The 18,046-nt window shown below is 36.3% G+C and overlaps 1 protein-coding gene across 19 annotated transcripts in view; it reads left to right on the top strand.

Annotated features, from left to right (window-relative positions):
* LOC145252591 (ninjurin-1-like) overlaps window positions 1-18,046 on the top strand; it is a 346,393-nt gene that overhangs the window by 229,153 nt on the left and 99,194 nt on the right. The window lies entirely within an intron of this gene.

Raw genomic sequence — 18,046 nt, forward strand, 5'->3', positions numbered from 1 at the left:
TATAGAAAACTTAAACAGCTCCAAAGCGCCGAGGCCTGTTATCATCCCTGCTATACCAATTAAGAAATACTCAGCTGAGTTAACCCCGGTACTCTCCGATACTTTCCAAACTCTACAACAAATACCTTGGTAAATATTGTTATACTAATAGCTAAAAAAATAGTTCTCTATTGTGAGACTATTCCTGTATCAGTGTACAAGATTTCTTGTGAAATAACTCCATTATTGCCTGTTCCCTCTTTGCAAAAATCTTTGAGTCATTAATCAATCAACGAAGTTTTACAATCGTTTGAACTTGTATACTAATTTTTTTTTAGCCCCGGGAGCATTTTCAAGTAGGGGCGCACAAGGTGATTAGCTAATCACTAACCTTTTCTTAGCGACTAGGATAAACCTGGGAGGGTGGACCTTCAATGCCAGATAATAAGCGCAACCAAGGCTCTGTGGGAATGAGTGTTGAGAATGTATCGTTGACTGGTACGCACAACATCTACTCAATCTTGTATCCCTTAACTTGTTCGATTTTAAAGCATTAACAGGTCAAAGGTCGAACGCTGATGCCATATTCACTCCCGTTTCTTATATTAACATTTAACTCTTTATTTTCGCGCGCTTTATATACAGCACATCACTGCAAAGTAATGCCTACAAAAACACATTATTTACCATTGGAAAAGGTAGACGGCGACGAAAATAATATTCCCACAAATAAAAAACGGAAATCGGTAATATATTGCATTACTGAAATTATTTATGTCCTCCGTGAACTTAGTTATCTAAGAGCAAAGGAAGCAGAAAAACTAAACAAAACGAATTCTTTAAATATCACAATAATAAATATCACAATAATAAATATAACAATAATAAATATAACAATAATAAATATCACAATAATAAATGTCACAATAATAAATATCACAACAATAAATATCACAATACCAGCAATTATTGCAGACAATTCGAGGAATTCAACACAGCCGGTTTCCTGGCGACAATTGATTCGGACAATTTATAACAACTGCCACTGCACGAATTCTTTTCGGATTTTTATCATTCAGAATTATTTATATGACTCCCACCATCTCAAAAGGAATTAGGTAATCGTGATTTTACTGCATTTCTGAGTTTACTTTGTTTTGTCTGTTTTTATGTCATAGCAATGTTTTTCTGCTGGACGCAAAACTAAATTCTTATAAATCGTCTTGCTACAATTTTGACCAACTCAATTCTAATGTTTGCATTTGTTTCCCTAGTTCTTCCCGGAAGTCTGTACACACTGAATGTATCAAATGAAAATTGTTGAAATCAATATTAAAATATTCTATGGAATTAACAGTATTTGAACTTAGCATGCCAGCTCGTTAGTTTGCATTGATATTTTCCGCTAACTTTCGCAAAACACATTGGAAACAGTTACGGTAAATGATTGAATACAATTTTCTATTTTACTCTTTTCTAGAGATGTTAAATTGCGATTTCAATTCTTTTTTTTTTTTTTTTGTATTGTAGATACAAAACGACCTGTACAATATGTACGTTGCTTCTCTCTATCTGTATGGGGAAATAAATTATAACAGAGCTCTATACCAAGATGAAACGCAACTCTGAGAGCTTGTTACTCAACCAGCTTATGAGGCAATAAATTTATTAGAATTAAAATTAGAGTAAAAACATAAAATTGTGTTGAAAGTAATTACAATCACAAAACATGTATAGTAAATGGCGTAACATTTTAAGTAAACACCTAATAGTAGTATATCTTTTATCCGATTTGTTAAATTTTACTACTCCTAGATATATCGGCCCTGGCAAAATAACTAAAAAGACAATACAGCTGATATTTTGAGCTCCGTTACAAAATAATTTTGCTAATCGCTTATTGTAATTTTGTTTATAATTATTGCTTTATTGCGTCAAGGTCTAAAAGCTGAAAATTCTTTCCGTATTTCTGCCTTTATCTATATATTAATACGATTATTTTGTGTGTCAGACTTACATCTTTTTCTTCCGAGTGACTGTCGTTTAATACTTAAGACCTTCCATTTCCTGTAATAAATAATTTTACCAAAAATTCTTCATAGTTTTGGTTTCTGTTTCGATTATAGCCGATGACACTCAAGGCGTCTATTTTTTTATAATTTTACAAAGAATTATTCATAAGTTTTGGTTTCGATTATAGATGAAGGAACTCAAGTTATATATATATATATATATATATTTACACAGTGATCACCACTTATCAAGGCCCGGAAGCAACTCAGGGATAAGGGTTATTGCAAGTACATTACGTTAGTGTGGAGATTTGATGAAGTGTTTAATTAAGGGGGCGGTTCATTAGAAATTTGTTAACATTGGACTTGAAGACATCCAAGTTGTAGTCCGGAGGGAAGCAGGCAGACGGAACAGAGTTCCACAGGCGTGCAGTTCTAAGAAAGAAGCTTTGTTCATGGAATCCGCGTTTTGATTTAGGCACAGATATAGAGTGGGGGAAATTTTTCACAGTGGATTCAGCTAGACGGGTGTTTTTCGTGAAAGATTGGCGAGGGGGGACCAGAGATTGGAGTTGAGACGAGCACCTGCCATGGAAATAACGATAAAACAAGGATAGGCTCGCAACGTCTCTTCTGTGGGAGAGAGGTTGCAGGGTAGAGAAAAGGGCATCACCCACTAAGCCACGAAGTCTATTTTGTACTCTGTCAAGGCAGGATAGGCTGTTTTTAGCAGCTCCTGCCCAGATATGGCAACAGTATTCCATCCTTGGACGTACTTGGCTTTTATATAGATAGAGAATTGCATGAGTAGTGAGATATCTTTAGGAGCGGTAGAAGGATCCCGACTATCTTTCCAGCGACCTTGGCAACAGACTTGATGTACGTGTTCCATTTTAGATCAGGAGTAAAGGTCAAACCCAGAAGCTTGTCAAAACACGGGGCCTCACCCAGACGAGAGCCATCCATCACAATTGATGCCAGCTGGGGATCAGAGCGTTGATGATGTAAGGATAGAATATCTATTATGCTTCATACGTTTTGGTATCGATTTCGATTCAAGCTGATGCATCAAAGCCATATGGATTTTCTTTTGAAATCAAAACATTATAATATATAAAAAAACGATAAGTATTTAACTATAATAATAGATATAAAATCTGCATGAATTAAAATATCATATTTAAGCGTACTTTATGACCAGGCTACGCTCGGTTCCCCTGCTAGCTTAGATAAATAATTTTGTAGTTTTAACAACAGAGATACAATAATATCAGGGCGCGTCCATGACGCTGAACATCCATAAAATGCCAACATCAATATATAACATATGAATGAGTTTCTTGTGGAATTGCCAGATGTTAGAGAGAATGAGAGAAAGAGGCCGAGAGAGCATAATCAAGACATTGTATAAAACAGGGACGGAAGCGATAAAAAATACAATAAGAAAAGATGAAAGTAATAGGCAGAAACTTCTTTAGAGATCGATTATTTTGAAACTTCCAACTAATTATCAAAATCGAAATTGAACTTTCTTATACAAACTGAACGTCGGAATATTTGATCACGCATTTTGTGTTACAAATATGATCAGTGATATTATTTTACTATAACTGCAATGATCAAAGACTGTATCACGAAGTTTTTTGCATATATATATATATATATATATATATATATATAATATGAGCAAAAATCCTAGGGAAACAAACTTTTATGATTTCAGTTTTAGTATAATAATAGATAACACTCCATGGTATATCATATAAAGATGTGTAAATTGAAAAAATAGGAAGGAAAAATCGCGTAAAATCCACATATTCCAGGCTCATAGAAACATCTAATTCACATTCTACATTCTAATAAAATTTTTCTCTATCTATATAAAAGCCAAGTACGTCCAAGGATGGAATACTGCTGCCATATCTGGGCAGGAGCTGCTAAAAACAGCCTATCCTGTCTTGACAGAGTACAAAATAGACTCCGTGGCTTAGTGGGGATGCCCTTTTCTCTAACCTGCAACCTCTCTCCCACAGAAGAGACGTTGCGAGCCTGTCTTTGTTTTATCATTATTTCCATGGCAGGTGCTCGTCTGAACTTCAATCTCTGGTCTCCCCTCGCCAATCTTTTACGAAAAACATTCGTCTAGCTGAATCCACTTGACTAGAACGTGGATTTCTTCAAGTCCAACGTAAAAAGTCCTGATTAACCTCCCCCTTACGTAAACACTTCATTAAATCTCCACACTAACGTACTGTACTTGAAATAACCCTTATATCCCTGAGTGGCTTCCGGGTCTTGATAAGTGGTGACCACCGTGTAAAAAAATGTGATTATTTACCACTTATACTGTTGCAAAAGTTATGGATCTACAATTTTCACGTAGCTTAGTGGAAATAACAATTTGTGTTCAATTTATAGTATATACTGAGATGTTTACAATATGCATTGTGTCTCCGCATTAAATATGCTCCAAATGACGGTTATGCCGTAAAGTTGAGTAAATTACACCTGCGTATTATTCATTTCCCTCCTCCTCCTCCTCCTCCTCCTCCTCCTCATCTTCCTCCTGTTCCTCCTCCTCCTACTACTACTACTACTAATAATAATATTAATATAAATAATAATTCATGCAAATACTACTAATAATCAGAACAATAAATCTACCATTTGGACATATCCATTTTAATTTCCTATTCACGAAGGCAGAGTTAGATATAATTAGCATCTATCGGTATGTCCATTCTTGACAATAATGAAATCCAGGTCTTAATTTTTTGTAGTTTATTCTTGTCCCTCATGTGTTGAATGCACAATGACATGCAAGTAATATGTTTGTATTCGTGCTGCTTTAATAAGCGATCTATCTTACAATCTATGGTCTACACAAACTGATGTAAGGTTTATGCGACGTTCTTCGAGTGTTTCTTTTTTTAACTCGCTGACCTTTCTGTCGAACTTGGGAATCTGCAATGGATTTCGAACAGAACCATTCATTAAATCAGCGAAAGTATCTTCTATCGTTTCGTCAGTGAGAAATTTCAAGTACTTAGTAACAGCATTTTTTGTAAAATCAAAGACGGGAACAAAAACCAATGATTAGCAATTAGATTCAATTAAAAAGAAATAAAATGTTCAATTTTGACCCAGCTTTTAATCAACAAAAATAAGTGGCCATTTTTATTAGGGAATAAAATAATTTTGTTCGTTGTTTTTTGTAATTCTTTTGGCTAAAATAACAAATGTTTCTCGTGTAGCAGTAAGATGACTACCTAAATCAATTAGGAAGACAATAAACGAAAATGAAATTTCATAGGAATTACTTTACTATACTATACAACAAAATAATTGATAAAAAAACACTCTACTACATTCTAATACTATACTCAAATAATATACTATATCATGAATATTACATTACTATATTATTATAATTTATTATAATACTATATACCATAGTATACTATAATATGAAACTATACTATTATACTATATTATAATACTATAATACTATACCATAATATACTATAATGGTATACTATATTATATAACTATATATATATATATTTTTACAAGGTGGTCACCACTTTTCAAGGCCCGGAAGCAACTCAGGGATAAGGGTTATTGCATGTACAGTATGTTAGTGTGGAGATTTAATAAAGTGTCTACTTAATGAGGCGGTTAATCAGGAATTTGTTTACGTTGGACTTGAAGACATTCAGGTTGTAGTCAGGTGGGAAGCAGGCCGACGGAACATGGTTCCACAGGCGTGCAGTTCTAAGAAAGAAGCTCTGTTCATGGAATATACGTTTTGATTTAGGCACAGGTAAACAGTGGGGAAATTCTTTGACATTGGTTTCAGCTAGACGGGTGTTTTTCGTAAAAGATTGGCGAGGAGGGCAGATACTGGAGCTCAGACGAGCACCTGCCATGGAAATAATAATAAAACAAAGATAGGCTCGCAACGTCTCTTTTGGGAAAGAGCGGTTGCAGGGTAGAGAAAAGGGCATCACCCACTAAGCCACGAAGTCTATTTTTTATTCTGTCAAGGCAGGATAGGCTGTTTTTAGCAGCTCCTGTCCAGATATGGCAGCAGGTTTCCATCCTTGGACGTACTTGGCTTTTATATAGATAGAGAATTGCATGAGTAGTGAGATATCTTCTGGAGCGGTAGAAGGATCCCACCATCTTTCCAGCGACCTTGGCAACAGACTTCATGTACGTGTTCCATTTCAGATCAGGAGTAAAGTTCAATCCCAGAAGCTTGTCAAAACATGGGGCTTCTCCTAGACGAGAGCCCTCCATTTCAATTGATGCCAGATGGGGATCAGAGCATTGATGATATAAAGATAGGAGCTGGGTTTTAGATGCATTAAAAGTAACCAGCCAGGTCTTCCCCCACTGAACCACGCGCTCGAGATCAGAGGAGAGTGAATCTGAGAGAACTTTGTCATTTACAGCCTTTGATGTGTTGCCGTAGATGGTCCTGTCATCAGCATAGATATCAACGAATGATTTAAGTATGTGTTTAGGGAAATCATTGATGTAAATCAGGAAGAGAGTTGGGCCCAGTATGGACCCCCGCAGCATTAATACTGCAGCCCTCTGATTTTTGTTCATCGACTACTACTCTTATGAGCCCATCAAGGAGAAGTGATTGAGAAAACATTTCCAGTTATATCGTAGCTGGAAATCTTGTGAAGTAGGCCTTTATGCCATACCTTGTCGAAGGCCTTTGATATGTCAAGAGCAATTGCCCTAGAGAGGAAGCCTTTGTAAAGAAATTCACTAATCCTATAAGATATCACCGTAAGCAGAACGGAAACCATATTGCATGTCACTAAGAAGGTTATTTCTGCTGAGGTGGTTGACTATTTCTCTATTTAATATGGATTCCAGCAACTTACTCATGACACACAGGAGACTTATTGGTCTGTACTGAGAGGGAGATGACTTATCACCTGTATTCTGAAATACAGGGCATACTGATGAGGTTTTCCAGGGTGTTGGAAAGCACTTCTCCTTAAGGCAAAGTTTAAACAGTTTCGTAAGTATGCGAGCAGTTCTGGTTGAAGCTTTTGTAACACTATAATTAGGTTGCCGTCAGGGCCAGTTGCTTTACTGGAATCAAGGTTCTTGATTAGCCTTGGCGACCTCATGCACATATTTTTGTATGTTATCTAGCTTGTTCTATGTTATAGGAGGAAATATGGGGAGTTGATGGCCTTCGTCGCATAGGGTAAAATTAGCTGCAAAGTTCTTGGCAAATAGTTTGGCCTTGTCTGATGCTGACGAGATGACCTCTGGTCCATTGATAATGGTTGGGATAGAACGCACACTTCTGTTCAGGATCCTATTTGCTATTTGCCAAAACTGGTGGGAACCAAGCCGCTGATCAGCTACTTTGGGTTTAACGGACTGAGCATATAGTTCTTTTGCATTTTTTATTATTCTTTTACAGTGGTTGCTGGCAGTCCTGAAAGCAGCTTTAGTCTCAGTGCATCTATTACGTTGGTAGCTATGGAAAAAAGTGATTTCTGTGAGCGATGGCTCTTAGGTTTTTGTTGGAATTTTGTAGATGGTATGAATTGGTTTAGGCCTACAATTCACCATTCGGTAAGGTCTGATACTATCGAGGACACATCCTTTTTAACATGGAATGGAAAGATAGATCAGATATGAATGTACGGAAGCTATCCCTGTCAGCCATAGAGTGTCGGTATACAGTACGGTGAAGGGGTACGTCTGGGGACTTATTACATTTCATTTTTATCTTAACTGATACGACGGAGTGGTTGGAGGATCCTAGAGGAGAAAGAACGGAACATGAACATAGCTCAGGGGAAGTTGAGAGAAAAAGGTCTAGAAAGCTTACATACTGACCTGTAGTATCGGGAAAACGGGTGGGCTCGCGAACAATCTGAGTGAGGTCATAAGCAATGGCAAAATCATGACAGAATCTCCCCTCATCGTCTGTCTTATTTGAGTGGGTCAGCCATTCCATGTTGTGGACGTTGAAGTCAACAGATGTGAATGTTAGCCGAGGCATGTGCAGACAGTATGTGGTCTATATTCTCAGATATGCTCTTAAGGATAGTAACTCCAATATTGTGGGGGCGATAGAGAGCAAATATAAATGCAGCGGTGTAAGCAAGTGCAACCCGGAAACACACATAAGGTAAATTAAGATCTTCTCTAGAGATATCCATGCCACACGGGAAGCCATCTTTAATGTAGGTACATATTCCATGCCCATGGTGATCTTGGGGGGTCAGATTTAGATGTTAAGTTAGAGTATCCGTTAATTATAAACTCATCTAGGGAAGTGGTCGGCCCTATTTCAGTTTCGCTTAGAAAGAATATGTTCGGTTTCGTCTCCTGTAATTGGGTTTCAACCTCTGGAAGGTTGGAACGTAGACCCCTGATGTTGGAGAAGGAGACCTGGTAGTAGGGGTCTACGTTGGAAGATGGGGTTCTAGGTTTATTCGACTTTTTTTTCTGTAGATATTTCATATTGAGGTTTTGGGATTTGTGGAACAGGTCGTCATACTTGGTTAGAGTAGGATAGAGAGGGAAAGTAAGAGAGAAAAGGTCTGGATTTTTTTTAATAATGCTATAGTATAATACTATACCATAATATACTGTAATATTTTACTATAATAAAAATACCATACTGTCGTATACTTTAATGCTATACTTTACTATAATATTCTTCTAACATTTGATAGTATAATATAATATTATATTGCATGTGACGAGGTAGAAGTTATGATACTATGAAACATATACAAATTCTTTAAATAAAGTTTCTATTTGCTTGCTGCCATACAAGGACAATTAGACACAATTTCGGTTTTGAATGTAAGAGAAAATTCAAATAATCCGCTTCCTGAAGACGATTTGGAGAAATGCGTGACTTACCTGGATAGACCACGTGCGGGTCGGTCACCGAAAATAAATAAAAAGAAAGAAAAGAAACGGTCAAGACTCTTATTTATAGAGTAGTAATCACGTGAGTTAGAAGAATATGCAAATAGAGGTGAACGATTTTGCGATATAAAAAGCCTGTTTTGTTAAGAGGAGGGGCAGACTGTTGGCAGAAGTCAGTGCTGTCAGACGTGCTTTAGAGTTTTGTTATTATATGCTGTGTTCGATTGTTGGGAGAGAGAAAAGAGAAGAGGAGGAACCAAGAAGACATTCTGCAGATACTTGACTTTGTGTTGGTTTTAAGCTATTTCGGCGCTTGGTGTGCGGTGACTAACAATGGACAGATTCGACATTCGCTTAATACCCGAGTTCGACGGATCTACCACTGGACCGGCTGTCGTCGAATGGATTGAAAAGGCAGAGAAAATCTGTAAACTGTGCAAAATTAAAGAACCCGCCACAGTTATCCCTTTGAGGCTAACCGGAGGGGCCTATGCAGTCTACCAACAACTCGGGGATGACCCAGACTGGGATGAAATCAAGCAGATTGGACATCCTGGAATTCAGAGGACTGCATATTTTGTCCGAAGAGTATGCCCTGCAACTACAAAAGCATCAGTGAAAGCAGCCATACGTTCGTGTGAAGAGTGTCAGAGAATTGATCCGGCACCATCCCAATGGCAAAAAGGGAAGCTCGAGGTGGAGGGCAACTGGCAGCGAGTAGGGATGGACATAACACATTATGGGGACAAACATTTTTTGACCATGACGGATTGTGGCCCGACGCGTTTCACAATATGGCGCCTGTTGACACGACAGGATGCAGTCAGCATTATACAACAGTTGAGAGCCGTCTTTTTTTAACGTGGTGCCCCGATTGAAATTCTGACTGATAATGCCGCCACATTTCGATGTCAAGAATTTCAGAAATTCGTGCACGAATGGGGGATTAAAATGCATTATCGGTGTGCATATTATCCCGAGGGTAATGGTATAGCAGAACGGTGTCACCGCACCATCAAAAGAATTGCAGCCAGGACGCAGTGCTCTATTCCAGAAGCTGTGTACTGGTATAATATAACACCCAAGGACAATGCAACACCAGCAACTGCACCAGCCAATGGGATTTACCAATATGAACAGCATGTGAAAGGAGTTGATGCCATACCATCAGTGGTGAGTGTTGTCAATACACCATATCAGGTGGGAGACCTTGTTTGGATAAAACCCCCGAATGCTGGGTGCACTACGAAATGTTTCCGGGGAAAAATAGACGAAATCATAAGTCCTCAGACCATGTTGATTGGTGGCATACCACGTCACGTAAAAGATATCCGCCCTTGTTATACCTCTTCTGATTCTGAGGACGATGAGGAGGATCACACACCGTTCAGAGATGATCCTGATCACTTACTGCCCCTTCAGGAGAGCATAGAAACACCACCAACAGAACCAGACGAGGGAATGATGGGACATACTGATGACAATAGTGAGGAGAGCGATGGACACAAGGAAGTAATGCCTCATCGAAATACTCGACAGAGACGAATACTGCCCACCCCCCGTGATTGCGAAACCCCACGAGAAGGGATGATGGAGCATACCGAGGAGATGACGCCTCCGATTCTTCGGAGAAGTACCCGACAAAGACGGATACTGCCCCCCTGCCCTGATTGTGAGACACCGCCTATGGAACCACGAGACGGGATAATGGAACAGACTGGTAGTAATGATGGTGGTAATGAAGAAAACAGCAATGAGGAAGTGCTGCCCCCAATTTTTCGAAGGAGTACCCGCCAACGACGATTGCCCGCATGTCCTGTTTGTGATCATGAGATCAGGGGGGGAGTGTGGAGAAATGCGTGACTTACCTGGATAGACCACGTGCGGGTCGGTCACCGAAAATAAATAAAAAGAAAGAAAAGAAACGGTCAAGACTTATTTATAGAGTAGTGATCACGTGAGTTAGAAGAATATGCAAATAGAGGTGAACGATTTTGCGATATAAAAAGCCTGTTTTGTTAAGAGGAGGGGCAGACTGTTGGCAGAAGTCAGTGCTGTCAGACGTGCTTTAGAGTTTTGTTATTATATGCTGTGTTCGATTGTTGGGAGAGAGAAAAGAGAAGAGGAGGAACCAAGAAGACATTCTGCAGATACTTGACTTTGTGTTGGTTTTAGATGAATGAATATTGCGAATAATAAACAGAAAAGCATTACATAGTTTTTGCGGTAATCAGATCTCCTCATAAAAAGCAACTTTATAGTTAGAACTTTAAAAAGAATCGGAATTGGGAATTTAAAATCGAATTGTTAATTGTATTGGAATTAGGAAAAGTGTTTGAATCGCCTCATCATATATATATATATATATATATATATATATATATATATATATGTATATATATATATATATGTGTGTGTGTGTGTGTGTGTGTGTGTGTGTGTGTGTGTGTGACCCGTTCGTTTAGATTGTCTTAATCATGAAAAAGTCAGTTTAATATCCGGTTATATTACAACATATAAAAAGATGACATATCCTACTCCCTGTCCCTCCCCTTCTTTTTTCATTTTCACTTTCTGTTTGTTGCTTTCTATTGATTGAAATGATATCGTAAAATAAATATCAGTTTATGTACATGTTCGTAGAAATCAAGACAGGCGTAACCAGGAATAGTGTACGATCGTTTCGAAATCGAATATATTTACGTAATCTCTTTTCAGTACAGGAGGGCGTTCATGTTTTAATTTTAGACTTGGACCAAACGTCTTCATAGCTGAGGCATTAACGTCAAAGGAAAAAGCAAAGCGTAGTTAAGTGTTTTGCCTTCGATTCTTGGTGATAGCGCATGAGTCATTTCTTAACCTTTTAAATCATTTCTATATATTGGATCCAATATAATAATAAATATGAAATCTGCATTAATCAAAATATCATATTTAACGACCGGGCAATGCTGGGCGGCCTGCTAGTTTATACACACACACACACACGCACATATATATATATATATATATATATATATATATATATATATATATATATATAGGAGAACAATACGAATGGGAAATGAAGTCATATTGGCGGATATAGATTGGTTCATTTATTCAATAAGAGAATACAAACAATTAGTTGGGGGATAGAAGAGACTCTATATGTCTAGGCATTTCGAAGCCTAATGCTTCTCATCAGAAGAGTGAAGAAGATGCTAGGTAACATAGTGAAGATGCGGCGTCTAGCGTGGGATTAAGAACGAAATAGATCAAATAAAATCATAGATGATGTTGGAGGGTGTTTTATCGAATTCTAAGTAAAGGAGGAGCGTATTATATAGAGTGTAATGTAGATAGGTGTATAGGGTCTTTATCATAGTCTTTAATGTATGGGGAATATATATTTGTGGGTTAAAGTGGGGGTGTAGCGTGGATGAGTGATAATTCTATTTTAACGGCATGTAAGGTGTCTATTATATATGAAGTGGCATTTATATATATATATATATATATATATATATATATATATATATATATATAGTGTTTAATATCAACATTTACTTAAATCATACGTTAATCACAGTTTAAATTTAGAATCATTTTTAATGGCTATGGAGTAATTATGTTCAAGAATAGTTGCGAATATAGTACACTATATATTACTTGAACTAAGAACAGCTTCGGATGAATCTGTAAAAAACTTAGTTGCTTGTTGAGATGCATAGATCAATTCCCGTTACACAATTTAAGTCAAAACCGTGCATATTGTTAATAGGTTTATGTAAAAATTACACTAACACAAAACTACCACTTATAGAATATTGAATAAAATTCACATTTTTTTATAAGCTTCTCATTGAACAGATCTTAGGGATTTAATAAACATGAATATCAAATCGCGTACTATATTACGTAGCATAAGCAGTAGTACGCTTATTTTAATAAAAAGGCATGAACCTGGTATCCCTGCACACAAATTTATCGATTGTCATATATTCAAATAGTCTGTATGTAGTATTATCACTGGATAGAGAAAAATAAGTAAATAAATCTACTTTGGTTGTTTTAATCCTTCCAACGCTGCACGCCAACATAAAGCTGTTCAAAACGGAAATATGACGTCACGCGTAGAGACGAGACTCGTAACCAATCATATTAATTTATTGACAAAGGAATGAAGTTGTCGTTAATCTTAGACGAATCAAATGAATGCGAGGTTTAACGTCGAGGATTTGTATTGATGATTATCGTAACTCGGGTCATGAGTTTGAAATATTCTTGTCTTTATATTTATTATTCTGTGTGTGCATTTCTCGATTGTCGGGTTACATGACTTTCCCACCTTTATGCGACTCAAACATTTTTATCTTTGTATTTACTAGTAAGCTAACAGTTATTGAAATAAAAAAAAATTCGACATCATAAAATGAAAAGAAATGCAAAAAATCTCCTTAAACAAATAAATGGTTATCATCAAGATCGTCTGCCTTATGGAGTTCCTAATTCTGCTGTTCAGTTGGCTGGATAATTAGACATAGTTCAACAAACAAGAATCCTTAACATACGTAAAATGGGGATGGGCTTTCATCTGTATTGGCATGAAGATAATCACTAATCAAAACGGACAATATCTTGCTTGTTAAGTCAAAATGAACAAAAAATCCAGGCTATAACTAAATAATTTAATTACAAAAGTAAATTAACCTAAATTCATTAGGCTTTTATTTGTAAACATATAAGCCATTTTAGTCTTTGATTAATAATAAAAAAAAAACAATTAGTTTGGGTCCTTTTCGAAATTTGAAAGGAATTCGGAAGCATTTATACTGCCTAATAGAACGTCATTTGGACTTTAAAATTTTAAGTAAGTTCTTGTGAATTAAAAGATTTGATGTTTTGGGAGCTATTTACCACCCATCATTTTATAAATAGAGACAAAAGCAAAGCTAGCGTATTAATTAGGCGAATGTGCATTATATATATATATATATATATATATATATATATATATATATATAGGGAGAGAGATAGAGAGATAGATAGAGAGAGAGAGAGAGAGAGAGAGATTTAAATATAATGGGTGGAAGTCTCTCGAGAGCTCTCTCAGCTATCATCTCATCAGGAGAAAATCGATAGCGTAAAAAAAATAATACTATGTCGAAAGTAAAGAGTTCTGATGGGGAACTATTGAATGTGCCAAAAATTACGGGGACACTAAAATAAAGTTTATTAACGTTTATAAAACGATTAAAATAATGGCACAACGAGGGGAAAAACGGTAGAAAAGATTCACAGTTCCCCAATGCGTTAGATGTTTCTTTCTGGCGGCACAAAGAAGGTTTCCGCACCGCAATAGAGACAGACTCCAAAATCTTTAAATGATTTCTGGAGTTCGCTCTATGTAGCAACTCGAACCATTCAATTTTATATCTATCGGCATAGCACGGGTTGTCAATCAAATGCTGGCCAATAGAAGAGTCCAAGGCTGCAGAAGGAGGGAGACTACCAGACCCCATCCCCCTTGTCTGATCTTCGATGGAACCTGCTGGTTTATACGAGTCAAAAGATGCAAGGATGTTCGCCCAACATAACCAACATTGCACTGGCATTTGAATTGATATACAATATTGCTATTTTGGATGTAAGGCAAACTATCCTTGCGAAAAGAAGGAAATGCAGGTCTCGTAGTATATACCAAACGCAAGGACACAGAATAAAAGCAGTCATAAATACTTCTGCGAATCTGTTTGGAGAGTCTGTTACTCTTTTCTCCAATCCACGGTAATTTTAAATAAACCGGGCATTTCAAGGTCCAAACTTTTTAGGGAATTTAAAATCCGACACCTTTTTGAAAATACAGTCATCAATAAGGTCAACAGGATAACCATTATTGATGAATATTTCCCTGATCTTATCGAGTTCGGCGTCCAATCTGTTAGGTGAACAAATCATCAGGACTATGTACCAAAGTATTAATTAAGTCAACCTTACGTGACTTTGGTACAAAAGACAACCAGTTCACAGATAGGCCAGTAAATGTCGGCTTCCTATAAATTATGGTGATATATATATATATATATATATATATATATATATATATATATATATATATATTTAAAAACACTAATCTACGGACACGCGTGTTTCGGAGCTCTACTCCTTTTCAGCGTAGCTTGACAGGCAAGCTACGCTGAAAAGGAGTAGGGCTTCGAAACACGCGTGTCCGTAGATTACTGTTTTTAAAAATAATAAATAAATACATAAAAAATGCGTCCAAATAAGAAATGGGCGACTATCTAAGAAAAACACCGGAGCCCGAGGCGGAGATGTAAAACTTAATATCGTTTCAAAAATCAACAACAAAAACTACGTATATATATATCGTTCGTCACTTCAGATTAGCTTTACTGATTAAAAAAAAACTGCCGAACAAAACTATTTAAAGTTTAGGTGAAAAGGTATAGCAAAGCACTATAACCGCCTGATAATATATATTTCCGTTCCGTATTTTTAAGGTGTCTGTACAAGTTTCATTGACCTTAAATGTTCTCTATTTATGGTTTATCTAAATAAACTGATACATGATCGGGTTCCTTTCTTAGGCCATTGTCTATCAGTGTTCGAACTTCGGTAGTTTATAAATCTATAGTAAACTCTGCAAATGACAGACAGACAAAAGACATCCACGTGATTATATTTATATTAGATTTGCAATGTGATCCGGCATTTCCTGCGGATTATATTTAACTAACACACGCGACGGATTAACGGATTATCAATAAGATAACACAAGAAATATGAATAATCCTCATTGCTTCAGTAACAGTAAATTTAGGATGATTTTCTTACTTCCTAAGTTTTTTCGACCTAGATATTTCAACTTAATCGTTAGCGGCTAAGATTTTGGCCAGCTTTTTATTAGGGAGCAATCTAAGTGGGGAGTTTGGTGTAAAGACATTGTTCCTTTTGCATTAACATTTCTGCATGTCGGTACGATCAGGGAAAACCGGGGACAGGAAGAAAATTCGAAAGCAAATCGATGAAAAGAACTATTGGATGGGGGGATATTTTCGTTGAAGGGGTAAGAGTGCAGTAAATTTTTGGAATTAAAACTAAGGCCAATATACATTTTCAGCCGTTATGATAATCATGTTTCGTTTTTGTTAGCTTTTAGCATCAAGTGTATTCATGCTTTGTCTGGAGCGATTACAAGGAAAAGTATTTAAAATATAAAAGCAAAATGTTTACTTTAAAATTTTACGAACCCCCTCTTTCTCTCTCTCCCTCCTCTCTCTCTCTCTCTCTATATATATATATATATATATATATATATATATAATCTCTAAAAAAATTGTTGGTTCCATAATTCCTATTTGACTCCCTAAAATATTAGAAAATGGAATTATTTTTGTTTCTATTTATTTATTTCTTTTTGTTTATTATATGCATTTTTTAAGATTAAGCCTCGCCTCCTTTGCTCATAAAAATATATTTTATATGATTTAATATAATTATTACAACTAACATTAATACTTGATTTCTCTTGTCATAAAAATGTGGACGTGGATATTGAAGTACCTTGCTTTTAGTGCATAGAAAAAATATATCCTTATTCATATTCAGAAATAGAATTATTTTCGACAAAACTTTCAGCACATCAAATATTTATAAAGTTTATGGCTACAATTAGAAGCACACAGCGTCCGCCATTCATTCCTGAGAAACGCCTGGTACGCCTGTAGAGGTTAAAAATAATACATTCACTGAAATTTCAATTTATCAATATTGAATATATCAGTAGTTCACATCTCAAAGTTTGAATATCATACAATATTTTTTTCAAAAACAAATAATATTTAAAAGAGGTGCGATGAGCTGAATGAAAATATGCATGGAATTTTTTCTTCAATCCCGGATAACGCAGGGTTCCCTCGCTGGTCCGAAAAATAAAACATCAACTAATTGCACTGCAATTATTTAACAATGAAAAGATTGGCCGATAAACTGGCATGTAAAATGTAACAATCAGTAATTGGATGTCGTCTGTATTTATTTCGAATGCCACGCACGTTCTTATCAACTCTGCTTTATTTTCCATATACACTGCTTCCGAGTATTTTCAACTAAATAGCTCCTCTTTAATTATAGACATTATGTGACCCCCCCCTATCCACCGCGTTTGACTGCTTTCTCTTACTCTTTAGATTTTAAATTAAATTTAATATGGCGGACAAGATAAATTGGCAAGACAAAAACTACAATTAATAATCTAAGACGTTGCTAAGCGACACATTTTGAAGAGACAGTTTCGTTCTATGTACGTCTTTGCTCATTTCGACATGATTCAAGTAAAAACATGTCCATTGGTTTTCACAACACAATGTGTACTGCGAAAATAATGTGTAATACCAAAACCCTGTGCACTGCGAAAATAATGTGTAATACCAAAATCCTGTGCACTGCGAAAATAATGTGTAATACTAAAATCCTGTGCACTGCGAAAATAATGTGTAATACCAAAATCCTGTGCACTACAAAAATAATGTGTAATACCAAAATCCTGTGCACTGCGAAAATAATGTGTAATACCAAAATCCTGTGCACTACAAAAATAATGTGTAATACCAAAATCCTGTGCACTGCGAAAATAATGTGTAATACCAAAATCCTGTGCACTGCGAAAATAATGTGTAATACCAAAATCCTGTGCACTGCGAAAATAATGTGTAATACCAAAATCCTGTGCACTACAAAAATAATGTGTAATACCAAAATCCTTTGCACTGCGAAAATAATGTGTAATACCAAAATCCTGTGCACTGCGAAAATAATGTGTAATACCAAAATCCTGTGCACTGCGAAAATAATGTGTAATACTAAAATCCTGTGCACTGCGAAAATAATGTGTAATACCAAAATCCTGTGCACTACAAAAATAATGTGTAATACCAAAATCCTGTGCACTGCGAAAATAATGTGTAATACCAAAATCCTGTGCACTACAAAAATAATGTGTAATACCAAATTCCTGTGCACTGCGAAAATAATGTGTAATACCAAAATCCTGTGCACTGCGAAAATAATGTGTAATACCAAAATCCTGTGCACTGCGAAAATAATGTGTAATACCAAAATCCTGT

This window comes from Euprymna scolopes, chromosome 1, assembly GCF_053919585.1.
Source record: "Euprymna scolopes isolate OS-2025 chromosome 1, ASM5391958v1, whole genome shotgun sequence".
Classification (NCBI taxonomy): Eukaryota; Metazoa; Mollusca; class Cephalopoda; order Sepiida; family Sepiolidae; genus Euprymna; species Euprymna scolopes.